This window comes from Gorilla gorilla, chromosome 16 (genome assembly GCF_029281585.2).
Source record: "Gorilla gorilla gorilla isolate KB3781 chromosome 16, NHGRI_mGorGor1-v2.1_pri, whole genome shotgun sequence".
In the NCBI taxonomy this organism is placed as follows: domain Eukaryota; kingdom Metazoa; phylum Chordata; class Mammalia; order Primates; family Hominidae; genus Gorilla; species Gorilla gorilla.
Window position 1 is genome coordinate 40778695 of NC_073240.2, and position 15423 is coordinate 40794117.

General features: G+C 48.6%; 1 long non-coding RNA gene across 1 annotated transcript; it reads right to left on the reverse strand.

Annotated features, from left to right (window-relative positions):
• Positions 1 to 3514: 3514 nt before the first annotated feature.
• On the reverse strand, positions 3515 to 11341 carry LOC134757328 (uncharacterized). Its single transcript, XR_010131193.1, has 3 exons — positions 11048 to 11341; positions 8199 to 8343; positions 3515 to 5570 (listed from the first exon to the last, which is right to left on the reverse strand). It is a non-coding gene; the product is annotated as an uncharacterized lncRNA (long non-coding RNA).
• Between the last annotated feature and the right edge of the window lie 4082 nt (positions 11342 to 15423).

The window sequence follows — 15423 nt, forward strand, 5'->3', positions numbered from 1 at the left end:
GAGGAAGCTGACACAGGGGTGAGGAGGCACTGGAAACACGGGAGAGCAGAGGAATGGCAGCTGGGGCCCTTACCCCAGCACCAGCTTCTGCACCTGCCCTGAGTTTCCCTTGTCCCCCTCCAGAAGCTCTCGGATCTTTATTTTTTGTGAGCTCTGTTCTCAGAGAAAGTTCTAATACATGTATAATACCAACTGGCTAACTGAGTGGGGTGGGTTGGGGCTTGGGGGGCCGGGGAAATGTGTAGCCCACCAAAGGACACTAACCCAACAACCCTGCGGAGTTATGGTCTCCAAACTGAAAGAGGACACAATGTCAGGTGACAAACAAAACTGGCCTGGAGCCAGGCATGGTGGCTCACTCCTGTAATCCCAACATTTTGGGAGGCCGAGGCTGGAGGATCACTTGAGCTCAGGAGTTCAAGACCAGCCTGGACAATATAAGGAGACCCCTGTATTTACAAGAATTTTAAAAATTAGCTGGGCTAATGGTGGTGCATACCTGTAGACCCAGCTACTCGAGAGGCTGAGGTGGGATGGTCGCTTGAGCCTGGGAGGCAAAGGTTGCAATGAGCCGAGATTGCGCTGCTGCACTCCAGCCTGGGCAACAGAGCAAGACCCTGTCTCAAAAATTAAAAAAGTTAAAAAAATTAAAATTAAAAACTGGCCTAGACTAGGGATGTGAAATGTCCAAACATTTTGAACAGATAAGAGGGATGGATGGTAGGAGGGATGAATTTTTATAAAAGAAATATTGACATTTGGTGGCGAAATATAAATATATACAAATCTTTTCCTCTACAATACTTACTTTTTTATTGTCCTTGAAGGACCTACAAAAATCACTTAGGTCGTTTAGGCACATAAAATGTGCTATGCATAACTTGGCTCATAAAATTGTCACCTTTGTTATATGGTTCCAGAGATGTGAAGGTCTGTTTAAAAGTTAAAAACATGCTGTTAATGGAGACTCTTTATTTTTCCCCAATATTTTTTAAAACCAAAAGACTCCTCAAGGAGTCTGATTTTTTTTTCTCCCCTGGCCTTCATCTGGACTCTTCCTTTTGGTGGCCTTTAATGAAGTAGGTTGGAGACCCTTCATACTGGGTAACCTCACACCTTGACCTGGGTAGTCAGTAGCACAGGGCCCAATGCTTAGAAGGGCCTTGCATTTGGTTTAAAACTCTGTTGCCCCCATAAATATATATATGTCTTTTTTGAGACAGGGTCTTGCTCTGTCACCCAGGCTGGAGTGCTGTGGCATGTTCTTGGCTCACTGCATCCTCCACCTCCTGGGTTCAGGCTATCCTCCCACCTCAGCCTCCCTAGCAGCTGGAACTCACAGGCATGCACCACCACGCCCACTAATTTTTTATTTATTTTATTTTTTTGAGACAGGGTCTTGTTCTGTCACCCAGGCTGGAGTGCAGTGATGCAATCTTGGCTCACTGCAACCTTTGCTTCCTGGGATCAAGTGATCCTCCCACCTCGGCCTCCTGAGTAGCTGGGACTACAAGCACGTGCCACTGTGCCTGACCTAATTTATTTTTTGTAGAGACAGGCTGTCACTATGTTGCCCAGGCTGGTCTTGAACTCCTGGGCTCAAGTGATCCTCCTACCTCGGCCTCCCAAAATGCTGGGATTACAGGCACGTGCCACCACACCCAGCAAACGCTTCATAATTTTTTAATAAGGGGCCCGTATTTTCACTTTGCACTGAGCCCCACAAGATAAGTAGCCAGGTCTGGTTATACCCCTGCCTGAAGCCAACCAACACTGACCTTCCCCAGCCCTCGGAGCTGTCCCCAGGCCTCACTAGTCTCATCTCTCCAGTAGGAGGCCTTTGCCCTTGTGTAAGCCTTGCTTCTTCTCGTCAGGAGTGCCTGACTGCGGGCCTCGCTTCGAGCCTCCCGTCCCCTCTAGCCAGCTCAACAGCATCTCCTTACATTCCCCTTCGGCCCTGGGGACCACTGGGAACACAACAAAACACAACCCGTTCCCTTGCGGCTGTCGGTCGGGCGGGCGTCGAGCCCTGTTCCTCACTCCAGCTGGTGTACCCCTCCGGGAGCCACGCGTCGCGCGGAGCGGGAAGCCTTCAAAGAGGCCGCGCCTTCCTGGCTGCTCCCTTCGCATCCTGATCCAGTCCAATGATGTTTTTGCAATTTTCCTGTGAGCTTGGTGGGAAAAGTTCAAAGAGACTCCGTCTTCCTTTCTGGCTTCCTTTCCAGACGGCGCAGCTTTCTCTCAGCTGCTCCCCTGCCCCACCTCTCTCGAGGAAATCGGTCTCTTTCCTCTCCCCCTCACCCAAAAGGTCCATTCCTGAGGCTTATCCTGAAATCAAGCCGTAGCGGAGCGGTGGGGGATCCGAGGCACAAGGTGGGTCGGAAGTCGGCCAACCACCTGGCTTGGGGCCTCCCTACCAATGCCACCTGTGGAGGCAGACTGTTGGGAGGATCCGGGAGGGAGACAGGGAAAAAGAGAGCTCCTGGGGCTGGAAGAACATTAGCACCTCTCATTAGGGCTCCCACAATACCCCATCTGAAAGAAGGTGATGGGTTGTTCATAACCTGCTTCTCCTGGAAACACTTTCTAGTGGCCGGGGACAAACGGGAATGTGTCGCCTCTGTGGGCTTTCTGTTGAAGAAGCTTAGCTGTCAACGCTATTCCCTGGGAAGAGCCTGGCATCCCAGGGGTCTCAGAAGGGGCATCAGAGTTCAGAATGTATGACAGTCACTCCCAGCCAATACCATCTCTCTCCCAAATCAGGAGTTTCCAGTTCTCCCAAGGCATCAACTGTACCCTGAAACCCTAGTGCAGTGCTAGGGGAGTGCGCATGTCCTATTAACATCACTCCTCCGTCCGCTCCTCCGCCCCTCTTTCCTCCTCTATTAAAAGGGATCGGCTGGGTGTGGTGGCCCACGCCTGTAATCCCAGCACTTTGGGAGGCCGAGGCGGGCGGATCACTGTCAGGAGATCGAGACCACCTTGGCTAACATGGTGAAACCCCGTCTCTACTAAAAACACAAAAAATTAGCCGGGCGCGGTGGCGGGTGCTTGTAATCCCAGCTACACGGGAGGCTGAGGCAGGAGAATAGCATGAACCCGGGAGGCGGAGCTTGCAGTGAGCCAAGATGGCGCCACTGCACTCCAACCTGGGCGACAGAGCGAGACTCCGTCTCCAAAAAAAAAAAAAAAAAAAAAAAAAGGATCCACAGGACTTGAGAGTAAAAGAGGCTTGCCTGCTGTTTCCACCCACTAGAAGAGAGCCCGCCAGGCCAGGGACAAGCCCAGGGCTCCAACTCTTTTTTTCAGCAACGGGGTCTCATGTTGCCTAGGCTGAGCTCCAGCTCCTGGATTCAAGCAATCCTCCCACCTTGGCCTCTTAGTGTTTTGGGATTACAGATGTGAGCCACCACGCCTGGTCTCAAGCCTTCGCTTTTGAAATCAGCACTGAAGGCAACCAGAAACCAACGGTGCGCCACCCCTAGACCTGAGAAATAAGTCTAAATGTGTCCGGAATTGGCGGGTTCTTGGTCTTACTGACTTCAAGAACGAAGCCACGGACCCTCACGGTGAGTGTTACAACTCTTAAGGTGGCGCGTCTGAAGTCTGTCCCTTCTGATGTTCAGATGTGTTCGGAGTTTTTTCCTTCTGGTGGGTTTGTGGTCTCGCTGGCTCAGGAGCGAAGCTGCAGACGTTCGCGGTAAGTGTTACAGCTCTTAAGGCAGCGCGTCTGGAGTTGTTTGTTCCTCCCAGTGGGCTCGTGGTCTCAGGAGTGAACCTGCAGATCTTTGCGGTGAGTGCAACAGCTCACAGACGCAGCGTGGACCCAAAGAGTGAGCAGTAGCAAGATTTATTGCAAAGACCGAAAGAGCACTGCTTCCACAGCATGGAAGGGAACCCGAGCGGGTTGCCAATGGTGGCTCGGGCAGCCTGCTTTTATTCTCTTATCTGGCCCCACCCACATCCTGCTGATTGGTAGAGCCCAGTGGCCTGTTTCGTCAGGGCGCTGATTGGTACGTTTACAATCCCTGAGCTAGATACAAAGGTTCTCCACGTCCCCATCAGATTAGTTAGATACAGAGTTTCCACACACAGGTTCTCCAAGGCCCCACCAGAGCAGCTAGATACAGAGAGTGTCGATTGGTGCACTCACAAACCTTGAGCTAAACACAGGGTGCTGATTGGTGTGTTTACAATCCCTGAGCTAGATATAAAGACTCTCCACGTCCCCACCAGACTCAGGAGCCCAGGTGGCTTCACCTAGTGGATCCCGCACTGGGGCTGCAGGTGGAGCTGCCTGCCAGTCCTGCACCGTGCGCTCGCATTCCTCAGCCGTTGGGTGGTCGATGGGACTGGGCGCCGTGGAGAAGGGGGCTGCATTCGTCGGGGAGGCTCGGGCCGCACAGGAGCCCACGGAGGGGGTGGGAGGCTCAGGCATGGCGGGCTGCAGGTCCCGAGCCCTCCCCCGCGGGAAGGCAGCTAAGGCCCAGCGAGAAATCGAGCACAGCACCGGTGGGTCGGCACTGCTGGGGGACCCAGTACACCCTCCGCAGCCGCTGGCCCGGGTGCTAAGTCCCCCATTGCCCAGGGCCAGCAGGGCTGGCTGGCTGCTCCGAGTACGGGGCCCACCAAGCCCACGCCCACCTGGAACTCCAGCTGGCCCACAAGGCCGCACGCAGCCCCGGTTCCCGCTCGTGCCTCTCCCTCCACACCTCCCTGCAAGCTGAGGGAGTGGGCTCCGGCCTTGGCCAGCCCAGAAAGGGGCTCCCACAGTGCAGTGGGGGGCTGAAGGGCTCCTCAAATGCCACCAAAGTGGGAGCCCAGGCAGGGGAGGTGCCGAGAGCAAGCGAGGGCTCTGAGGACTGCCGGCAGGCTGTCACCTCTCATAAATAGGTAGGACCGTAAGCAAGCCAGAAGCCCAGGTGAACAGTGGGCCCGGAGCCAACAGGAACTCGCTCTGAAACTCCAAATCCGAAAAGAGTAGAGGGGCTGGTTTCCATAAAGGCCGCAAAGTAAACCTTGTGGAGAAGACTCCAGTGGCTCTGGAGAAAGGGGGAAGCAACGTGGGGCAGCAGAAGGGCAGAGGACAAATGAGTCAGCAAAAATGACTTCCTACCTCCCAAAGGGGAGGGGGGTGAGGACGGGAATTTCCAGTAAGAAAGACTGGCAAGATGCTGGGTAAAAGCTGAAGGGGAAAGAAGTACACGGGGCAGGAAAATAACACCATTGGAATGAAAATGGTTCCCCTGCACTCTAGTGATAAGAGAAGGAGGGAATTGAGTGAGTTGGGGGATCTTAGCCATCTCGGCCAATCGCGTGGCACTACAGCACTGGGACTTTCTTGGCAGAATGAATACACAGGGGCTTAGAGGCATGTGCTGCTACTGAGGGGAGCACCAAGTGAGAAATGGAAAAGACCAGGAGAGTGGTGAACGGCCTCACGCTCACTTGACTTCACTCATGCAGAAGGGCTGCGGGAGCAAGATGGAAGTCCTGACTGACGATCCACACTCTGGGTCTTCAGGGAAGTGTCAGCCTCAGAGCTGCGGTCAGTGCGTGGAGCCGGCTACCTGTTGGGGAAGAAAAACTTAAGGTAGCTCCTTACCTCACACGTGCTAGTTAGGCTAAATAATTATTATTTTTGAAAGGAAGCAATTTAAAAAGAAAGAAACGAGAAGAATGTATAGGTAAAGACTTGAAAAAAAAAAAATATATATATATATATATATATATAGTCAAGACAGGGTCTTGCCATGCTGCCCAGACCAGAGCGCAGTGGCTATTCACAGGCGTAATCATGGTGTGCTACAGCCTTAAACTCCTGGGCTCGGGTGATCCTCCTGACTAAGCTTCTCAAGTAGCTGGGACCACAAGTGCATTCCACTGCGTCCAGCCTTCTTGAACATTTTTATATGAAAAGTTATATAAGCATAAACGCAACAGAAGTCACAAAGCAAAGGCTTGATTTGGCTGCATTGAAAAAAATTTGTGACTCAAAGAAGTGAAATTGTAAGACAAATAGCAGTTTATAAAGAATTCTCGTAGACAATAAAATACTAATTCCAAAAGTTAAAAACAGCCAAATACTAAGGAAGAGACAACTCACAGAAGAAACAATGGCAATTAAGTATTTAAATATTTCTTACTAATTTAGAAAATAAGAAAGTGAAAGTTAAACAATGAAATGTCTCATTCTGGGTGGACATTGTAGCTCATGGCTGTAATCCCAGCGACTGGGGAGGTAGAGGTGGGAGGATCGCTTGATCCCAGGAGTTCTAGACCAGTTTGAGCAACACAGCTGGTCTCTACAAAATAAAAAATAAAAAATAAAAAATTAGCGCAGGGCACAGTGGCTCACGCCTGTAATCCCAGCACTTTGGGAGGCCGAGGCGAGCGGATCACGAGGTCAGGAGATAGAGACCATCCTGGCTAACACACGGTGAAAGCCCGTCTCTACTAAAAATACAAAAAAAAAAAAAAAAAAAAAAAAAAAAATTAGCCAGACATAGTGGCTGGCGCCTGTAGTCCCAGCTACTGTGCTCGGGAGGCTGAGGCAGGAGAATGGCGTGAACCCCGGAAGCGGAGCTTGCAGTGAGCCGAGATCGCGCCGCTGCACTCCAGCCTGGGCGAAAGAGCAAGACTCCATCTCAAAAAAAAAAAATAAAATAAAATTAGCAAACGTGTTGGTGCACGCCTGTAGTCCCAGATACTTGGCGGTGGAGGGGTGGCGGAAGGGGGCGGGCTGTTTGAGCCCAGGAGCTCAGGAGGTCAAGGCTGCAGTAAGCCATGATCGTGCCACTGTGCTCCAGCCTGGGCGACAGAGTGATACCTTGTGTCAAAAAAAAAGAAAGAGAAAGAGGGAGGGAGGGAAGGAAGGAAGGAAGGAAGGAAGGAAGGAAGGAAGGAAGGAAGGAAGGAAGGAAGGAAGGAGAAAGAAGGAAAAAGAAAGTCCCTTTTCACTCGTAAAATTAGCAAAATAAAAATGTTTCAGGCTGGCCATGTTGGCTCACAGCTGTATTCCCAGCACTAGATGGAAACGTGGTGATTTAGGATCCAGGTTCTGTTTAGCTCAATAAGCTAGACGTCCTCCCCTGAGGAGGGAAGACGGCTTGAACCCAAGAGGTCGAGGCTGCCGTGAGCTATGATTGTGCCACTGCAGCCTGGGCAACAGAGTGAGACCTGTCTCAAAAAAAAAACAAAAAAAGTTTCAAATGATAATACAGTTGACCCTTGAACAAGGGTTTAAACTGCATGAGTCCACTTATGTGCTTGCTTTGTTGTTGTTGTTGTTGTTGTTGTTTTTGGTTTTTTTGTTTTTTGAGACAGGGTCTCACTCTGTCACCCAGGCTGGAGTTCAGTGGCACGATCATGGCTCACTGCAGCCTCAACCTCCCTGGGCTCAGGTGATTTCCCACCTCAGCCTCCCGAGTAGCTGGGACTACAGGCACGTGCCACCATGCCCAGCTAATTTTTATATATTTTTTGTAGACACAAGGTTTCACCATGTTGCCCAGCCTAGTCTCAAACTCCTGGGCTCAAGGAATCCTCCTGCCTTGGCCTCCCAAAATGCTGGGATTACAGTCATGAGCCATGGTGCTCAGCCCAGACTTTTTTCAATAAAAGTTACACCAGGTGTGCCTGCCTCTCCTGCCTCCCGTGCCTCCCCTTCTACAAACTCCTTCATCTCTACTGCCTCTGCCACTCCTAAGACAGCAAGACCTACCCCTCCTCTTCCTCCTCCTCAGCCTATTCAATGTGAAGATGATGAGAATGAAGATTTTGATGACGATCCACTTCCACATAATGAATACTAAATATATGTTTTCTCCCTTATGATTTTCTTAATAACATCTTCTTTTCTCTAGTTTATTGTAAGAACACAGAATATAATACATATAACACACGGAATATGTGTGAATCGACTATGTTATCAGTAAGGCTTTTGTCAACAGTAAGCTATTAGTAGTTAAGTTTTGGAGGAGTCAAAAGTTATATATATGAATTTTCAACTAATGGGGGTGGGGGTGGTCAGTGCCCCTAATCCCAACATTGTTCAAGGGTCGACTGTACTGTATTCAATTTTGGTGACCTTGTGTTAGGTAGGACTCTCATATACTGTAAACAAAAGTGTAAAATGATAAAAACTTTCTGGAAGACAATTTAGGGACAGGTATCAAAGGCTTTTGAGAAATTCATACCCTCTGTATCCAGAGATGGTTAGCGGTCCACTGATCATGCTTCCTTCCATAGTGTACAGGTGATGCAGGGAAGTGGCTGCCCAGACAGGGACTATATTCCTCAGTTCTCCTTGCCGTAGGTGTGGCACCATGCGACCAGCCCTTGCTAATGAAAAATGAATGGAGGCAGTGTGTGTCGCTTCCAAGCTGACATGGCAAAGATGTGCCTCCTCCACCCTCTCTTTCTCCGTGTACAGTGGCTTTTCAAGGTACATGCTGAAGACAGCAGAGTGACAAGCTAGATGGAACCTGGATCCTAAATCACCATGTTAAGGGCCACCCACCAAATACTCAACATTGAACAGCTCTGTGAGTGAGAAATAAACTTTTATTGTGTGAAGTCTTTGAAGTTTGGGGCCTTATGTATTATAGCAATTCGTGTTGCTTACTATGACCCAGAAATTGCACTTCTAGGAATGTTTCCTAAAGAAATAATCCGAGATTCAAAGACTGATAGAATCTGAGAACAATGGACAAAACCCGAAATGGCTATAATCACAAAGGGCTCTGAAACATGGGAATGGAAACTGAACAGCAGAGGACAGAAAATAAATTACAAAATTGCTCAGTAGCACAAATACAGTATTTGTGATGGGAATTAAGAAGAACAACAGTTGAAAAGAAAATAAAAACCTGATCAGCAAGCCTGGTGTTTAATAAGTGTATACACTGACCCATTTGCACAAACATTTTGGAATAGATTGGTGAATGGATCCTGGCATGGAAATACTTTGTTAATTGTGATCAGAGGGTTATCAGCTCTTTTTCTCTAAGAAATTCTTTGACATATGATTAAATTGCCAAGGTCTCTTCTACCTTTTATATATAGATTTTTCCAGCCCAAGTCCCCTAACATTATTGTTTTCATAACTCTGAAGGCTTTTCTTCTCCTCATCACAGCTGATCCTTCTCACCATTCTCCCTGGCCTCAGACAGTGATGGTAATATGGGTAACGTAAGTGCTACTACCAGAAATTATGTTAAAAATGTATTATGGGCTGGACATGGTGGCTCACACCTGTAATTCTAGCACTTTGGGAGGCCGAGGCGGGCAGATCACTTGAGGTCAGGAGTTCGAGACCAGCATGGCCAACATGGTAAAACCCCGTATATTCTAAAAATACAGAAATTAGCCGGGCATGATAGCAGGCGCCTGTAATCCCAGCTACTTGGGGGGCTGAGGCAGGAGAATCACTTGAACCCAGGAAGCGGAAGTTGCAGTGAGCCAAGAATGCGCCACTGCACTCCAGCCTGGGTGACAGAGCAAGACCCCATCTCAAAAAAATATACATATGTGTGTATGTATATGTATATATATATATATATATTTTAAAATATGTTTATACTTTCAAATTACTTTCACATATATCGCCACTATTTTGGATAATTGTAATCTCTATGTCAAATAGCATCTTTCAGACTGGTGAGTCATATATATACCACAGTTGATTTTCAAGGTTCTATCTTTCAGTTTTTGAAATAGTAATCTCTAATATGGACACAAAATGTAAAGAGAAAAAAAATTGTTCCTCTTTGACTACTATATTATTCAGGATAGGCCAGGGTATGCTGCAGTAATAAAGCAACCCCCAAATTTCAATAGACACAAAAAAAATTGACTTCTCTCTCTGCTGCATGTTCATTCCAGGTTGGCAGGGACATGGTTCCACATAGTCACTTGAGGACACAGGATGGAAAAGGCTATTTCATTTTGTAGTTGTGCTATTGGAACAAGGGGCCTCTTCAATCACTGGAACAAGGAAAGAGGAAAGTAAAGAAGGGCACATGGGTATTTTCTGTCTTAGCCCAGAGGTGATCTGCATCATTTCTGCTTATATTTCATTGTCTGGAACTTGTCAAATGGCTCACCTAATATACAGGACTAAATACAATGTTTAGCAAGCATCACTGTCTCTAGTTACTTCTCTCATTCTGTCTACCATTTCTTTTCTGGGGCTGACTGTTTTCTACTTATCTTTGCACATATATGACAGTCTAATTTTCTGAAACTGTGCTAGATAAGGGACATCAAATATGTGAGGTTGTTTCCTCCTCCCATGCCCAGTAGACATTGCTCTTTGGTCATGGTACTCTTTTGGGCTAAGCCTGGATGTAGCATCAGAAACCTTCCCAATACAGCTGGCTGCCAGTTTCTCATTATCGCTAGAGATGAAACTTATTTGTCATCCCCTGCCTAAGGAATTCCACTAGCCCCGAGGACGTGGAACTGACTTGCTTGATTCTAATCTACACTACTCCATTACTTTCTTCAGGGATGGACATGAGACTAGCAGGCACCTGACCAATTCTGTTATCTGTACTGTTCACAAATACCTAATCTCGGGACTCCAGAGTTACCATCATTTTGGGGCTCTGGTATTTTCCCTTCCACTGTCTGCCACTTTGATCAGGGTAAGAACAATCAAAGGAAACTTGACTTCCTTTATGGCTAACATGGGCTACTACCCATAAACTGGGAGAGAGAAAAAAAAAAAAAGAAGAAGAAGAAAAGAAAAAGGAAACTTTAGGGTAAAAACAAAAACACAAGTCTTCCCCAACCAGAACTTTGAAATGGATTGGCCCAGCCCTCCTCTCCAGAAGCCTCCACAGTTTCACAGGTCATTCCCCAAACCCAGGAAAGGGAATATTTCTTTCCCATCCTCAGTGACATGAAGCAAAGAGAATAGCCCTTTGAAAAATAATTTTTTTTAAACTTAAAAAAGAAAATGTCACTTTCCTTAAGGGTTAAACAAAGTAGGCTATCAGGAAAATCTAGAATGTTCTTCCCCTCAGCCATGAAAACTGCTCACCATTTTCTGTTTCTTGCAAGCTTTATCCTGAGCCCCCCCGGGGGTCTCTGGTAAGAGATACTTTAGAAAATAGAGAAGTTGGGGCAGGCTGCTGGCTTCCTTGTGTTTTTTTCCTCTCAGCCATTTCCCAAAACTTCTTAAAGTCCTCGCGTTATACAAAGTGAAGATTTGTTCTCTCTACACCAGTAGTTGAGAAGTCTCTCCCGACAGAAGTTTTCACTACTGTTGCTGTTTGGAATTGGCTCAGCAGACGTAAACAGGGTCATCTGGGGCCAAAGAGGGTGGGTGTTTAGTTTTAAAGCTCCGGGGTTAAGAGTGAAAGCATGTGACTCCAGCCCAGCCAGAAACAGAGGAGCCTTTGTGTGCAGCGAGTGAGCCAGAGGCAGTCCACAGGGGGAGCGGGAAGGAGAACGCTGACACAGGTTCCGAGGGGCTGACAGGATGCCACTGCAGGGAGATTAACTCTTTGTTCCACAGAGGGGAGCTTCTGTTCATGGCTCACAGTAGAGCAGAATACTTTTAGAAATAAAACAGCGAGCTTGCGAAGGGACACACATATTTCTGTAGCCAGAGTTGAGATGAGAGGCAGATCGAAGCAACTGGAAGCAAGAGCAATGTCCCAGCAGGAGTTTTTGGTCGATTAGCCTGGGTACTTCCTTGGGGTCCTCCCATCTAAACACTGCAGGCTATTCCTGTGCTGCTGCTCCCCTCTCACACACCCCTTCTCCTCCTGGATGGCTGGGATGAACCGCAGGAGATAGCAGGGCAGCCTGGACCACACCTCCCCTGGTTCTGCTTCCTCAGGAGCAGGGAGGCTGGTAGTTGGCAGGACCCTGCCAGAGGGAAGCTGCCAGGCCGCTGATTCAGCCCACCCTGGCCACACCCTCAGGCACCAGAGCCCACTGGTGTCAACCTTCACCAAGGTGCTTCAGAACCATGGACATTTGGTGAGTGTGGGCTCTGCTGGCACTGAGCAAGGAGGTGGCCCTCAGCCTGGCCCACCAGCCTACACTGCTCAGAGCCCACCTGCCCCAGTGTGCCCTTCCCCCAACTCCACTTCCACCCAGAAATTGCTGCATTGAACCCTACTGACGTGAGCAAGTCAAATTTCCTGAAAGTCTGCAGAATGTGACTTTCGGACTTTGGCAGGAGGAGGAAAGGAAACAAGGTTCATTTTGCCCTCGCCCCGTGGGACTGCTCAGGAGTTCAGAAGTGAGGGCGGCAGTGAGTGGCACGCCTTGCTGAACATCACACCACGAGCACTCACACTTCCTCCCACTAGTATTCTTCACTCTTTGCTTACATGAAGATTGCTGAGCTCCTTGCAAGCGTCAGGTTCTTTGTTGGATAGCGGGGCTACAGTGGTAAATGAGACAGATCAGTGCCTGCCCACACAGGGGCCTTCGGTCCATCCAGACATGTAAAAAAGCCACTCACACAATAATGTCCATTGGTGGTCAAGAAAATGGTGACAGTTGTACTGAGTAAATGGTGACCATCGGTGGTAAGAGGTAAAAGGGAAATTTGCTGGTCCTTAATGGTACGAAATCCAGTCTTACAGGTGTATTTTGGTTTCCCCAGTCTGTGAAGTGTCATCAGTTCTTCTCTACATTTCACAGAGGAATCATGGAAATTATGGGTCTAGAATGGCCGTAAACTGCAGAATATTAAGGCAGTACCAAGCCCTGGTGCTCAGGCAAGACGCTCCTGACCCCAGCCTTTGATCTACCAGACTCGGGGGCTGATGAATTTTTTTTGTGGTTGCTTTTTAGAATAGTAGCCAGCCCTCTCAAGCGTGTGAGTGTGTGTGTATGTGTGTGTGTGTGTGTGTGTTCAGCACCTATGAAATTGGTACTCAAGGGCTCAGTACCTATGAAATTGGGCTAAAGGGTACTTGGCAAACGTAATGCTGTGTTAGAAATGAGGTTGCCACCAGGCACCAAACCCTCTCCACTTCACAGATGGAATCATGGGGCAGAACCCTGGGCTCACTCAGGTGCAAAACAAGCAGCTTTTATCAGGGTTGCCCAGAACTCCCAGGCCTTTGCCCCTGTCCACTCCCGGGTCTTCCACAGCCCCCAACCATGTTTTCCTACCCCTCCAACAGCTGACCACTCCCCACCAGTTCATTTTGCATGAATCTCCGAAGCCCCTTTCTGAGCTCATGGAAAAGCACCCCAGGTTCATTGCCCATCTTCCAGCTGGGTAATATAGAAGGCTGCAAAGACCATTGTGGCTACAAATACTCTCTCTGGGCTGAAGTTGTGACCTCCAAAAGGACAGGACCATTTTCACAGCCTCAGTCTCTGAATGTGCTGACAGGAAGTGTACATCTCCAAAATCAAGAATGCAGTACAATAAACACACGTGCCCCCAGAGATTGCACCATCCTCCATCACTGTGTACACAGGGTGAAATGTACAGGCGACAGCAGTAACTGCCTGGAGTATGAGGAAAGTCAGGAGTGCAATGAAGAAAAAGCTTGCTTTGGTTTCTAAGTTTTTGCAGTACTTGTTCTTTTGCTTTTTCCTTTACAAAGAAAACCATAATCCTGAAGCCTGGGGACCAAGTGACAGGTTCAGAGACTCAATAATTTTCCTGAAATCTTATGCAAAAATTCTTGAGTCTGAGCATGTCATATGCCTTTTCCCTAGGAGAGGATTGCTATCTTAATTCAGCAGAATCTCAAAAGAGTTTGAGACCTGACCAAAACAAAACAAAACAAAACACAAAATACTGCGAAGCTGGGGATGGTGGCTCAAGCCTGTAATCCCAGCATTTTGGGAGGCCAAGGCGGGTGGATCACTTGAGTCCAGGAGTTCGAGACCAGCCTGGCCAACATGGTGAAACCCCATCTCTACTAAAAATACAAAAAATTAGCCGGGAGTGGTGGTGGGCGCCTGTAATCCCAGCTACTCGGGAGGCTGAGGCAGGAGAATTGCTTGAACCCAGGAGGCGTAGGCTGCAGTGAGCCAAGATCGTGCCATTGCATTCCAGCCTGGGCAACAGAGCGAGACTCCATCTCAAAAACAAAAAACAAAAAACCTGCTGAATAAAATGCTGGGGCAGGTCACAGAGATGCAGTCTGGTCCTGCCCCATTGATAGATAAGGACCCCAAAGACCAGTGAGGTGAAGTCACATCCTTGCCCAAAGTCATTCAGTCAGCTAATGATACAGTCAGCCTGAAAACCCAGTCTCCTTAATCCCCATCGGGTGTTTCATCCACTTTTCCACACCACCTGGATTTCTTGTAGGGCATAATTTTGAGGGTGGGGACCATGTAGCTTATTTCTTTCCAATCTTTGCACTGGGCTTAGGGTGGCGCCTCGCTTCAGTGCCAGTGACTCATTCAGTGTACCTCACCTTCTTAGGAGCAGGGTTGGCGCTTGAATGAGCATTCAAATGCTGGTGACAGATCCCCCTGCAGAGTAGCGTGGAGCCAGGGGACATGTGAATGGTAGCAAAAGCAGTGGCCAGACAGGACATCACTAACGTCACTTACTTTCACCCTCCCTTTAGGACAATCCCAATTCTAATTCCACACCAAGCCTTCCCAGTTACGGGGGCAGAAGCGTCTCCTAGGAAGCAGTGCGTTAAGGGCAGCATGGTTTGGGGTTTAGGGGTCCAAAGGAGTCTCATTGTACACAGGGACTAGTTCCAAGACCTCCTGTAAAGCCAAATCACATAAAGTGAAAATTTCCCTTGAAAATCCTTTAAAATGCCTATGAAGTACAACAAGCAGACATGATCCCTCCACGGGACATCCCAGCCAGTCAGCTCTGCCTTCAGGCTGGAAGAGACTCCTGTTACCTCAGCTGAGCAGCAGAGGAAAACGTGGGTGGCATTTAGGGCTGTGCTGGGCCAGAGAAACTTGTCTTCAGTGTGGTGAGATGCTGCCGTGAGATGAGGCCAGGGAAGGGTGGCTGTGTGTGCTCCCGTCTCACACACACTCTGGGCCCCGCAACGTTGCCCGGCTGCTGCACTGTATCACCACACATCAACATATCACTGTATGTGTCCCTCCCGCTCTCCCCACCTCTCAGCTGAGCTCCTGCAGTTGACTTCATGAAAATTAAATGGGTGCTTCAGGGGTCTCCACCTTAATACCAGCACCTTATCACGCGGCCACCTTGGGCTGCCACTCTCAAATTCCTGGCCCACAGAAACTGTGAGATAATAAATTTTTGTTTGGTTGGTTTTTGTTTTTTTTGAGACGGAGTCTTGCACTGTTGCCTGGACTGGAGTGCAGTGGTGGGATCTCGGCTCACTGCAACCTCCACCTCCCGGGTTCAAGCGATTCTCCTGCCTCAGCCTCCCAAGTAGCTGGGATTACAGGTGCCCACCACCACTCCCGGCTAATTTTTTGTATTTTTAG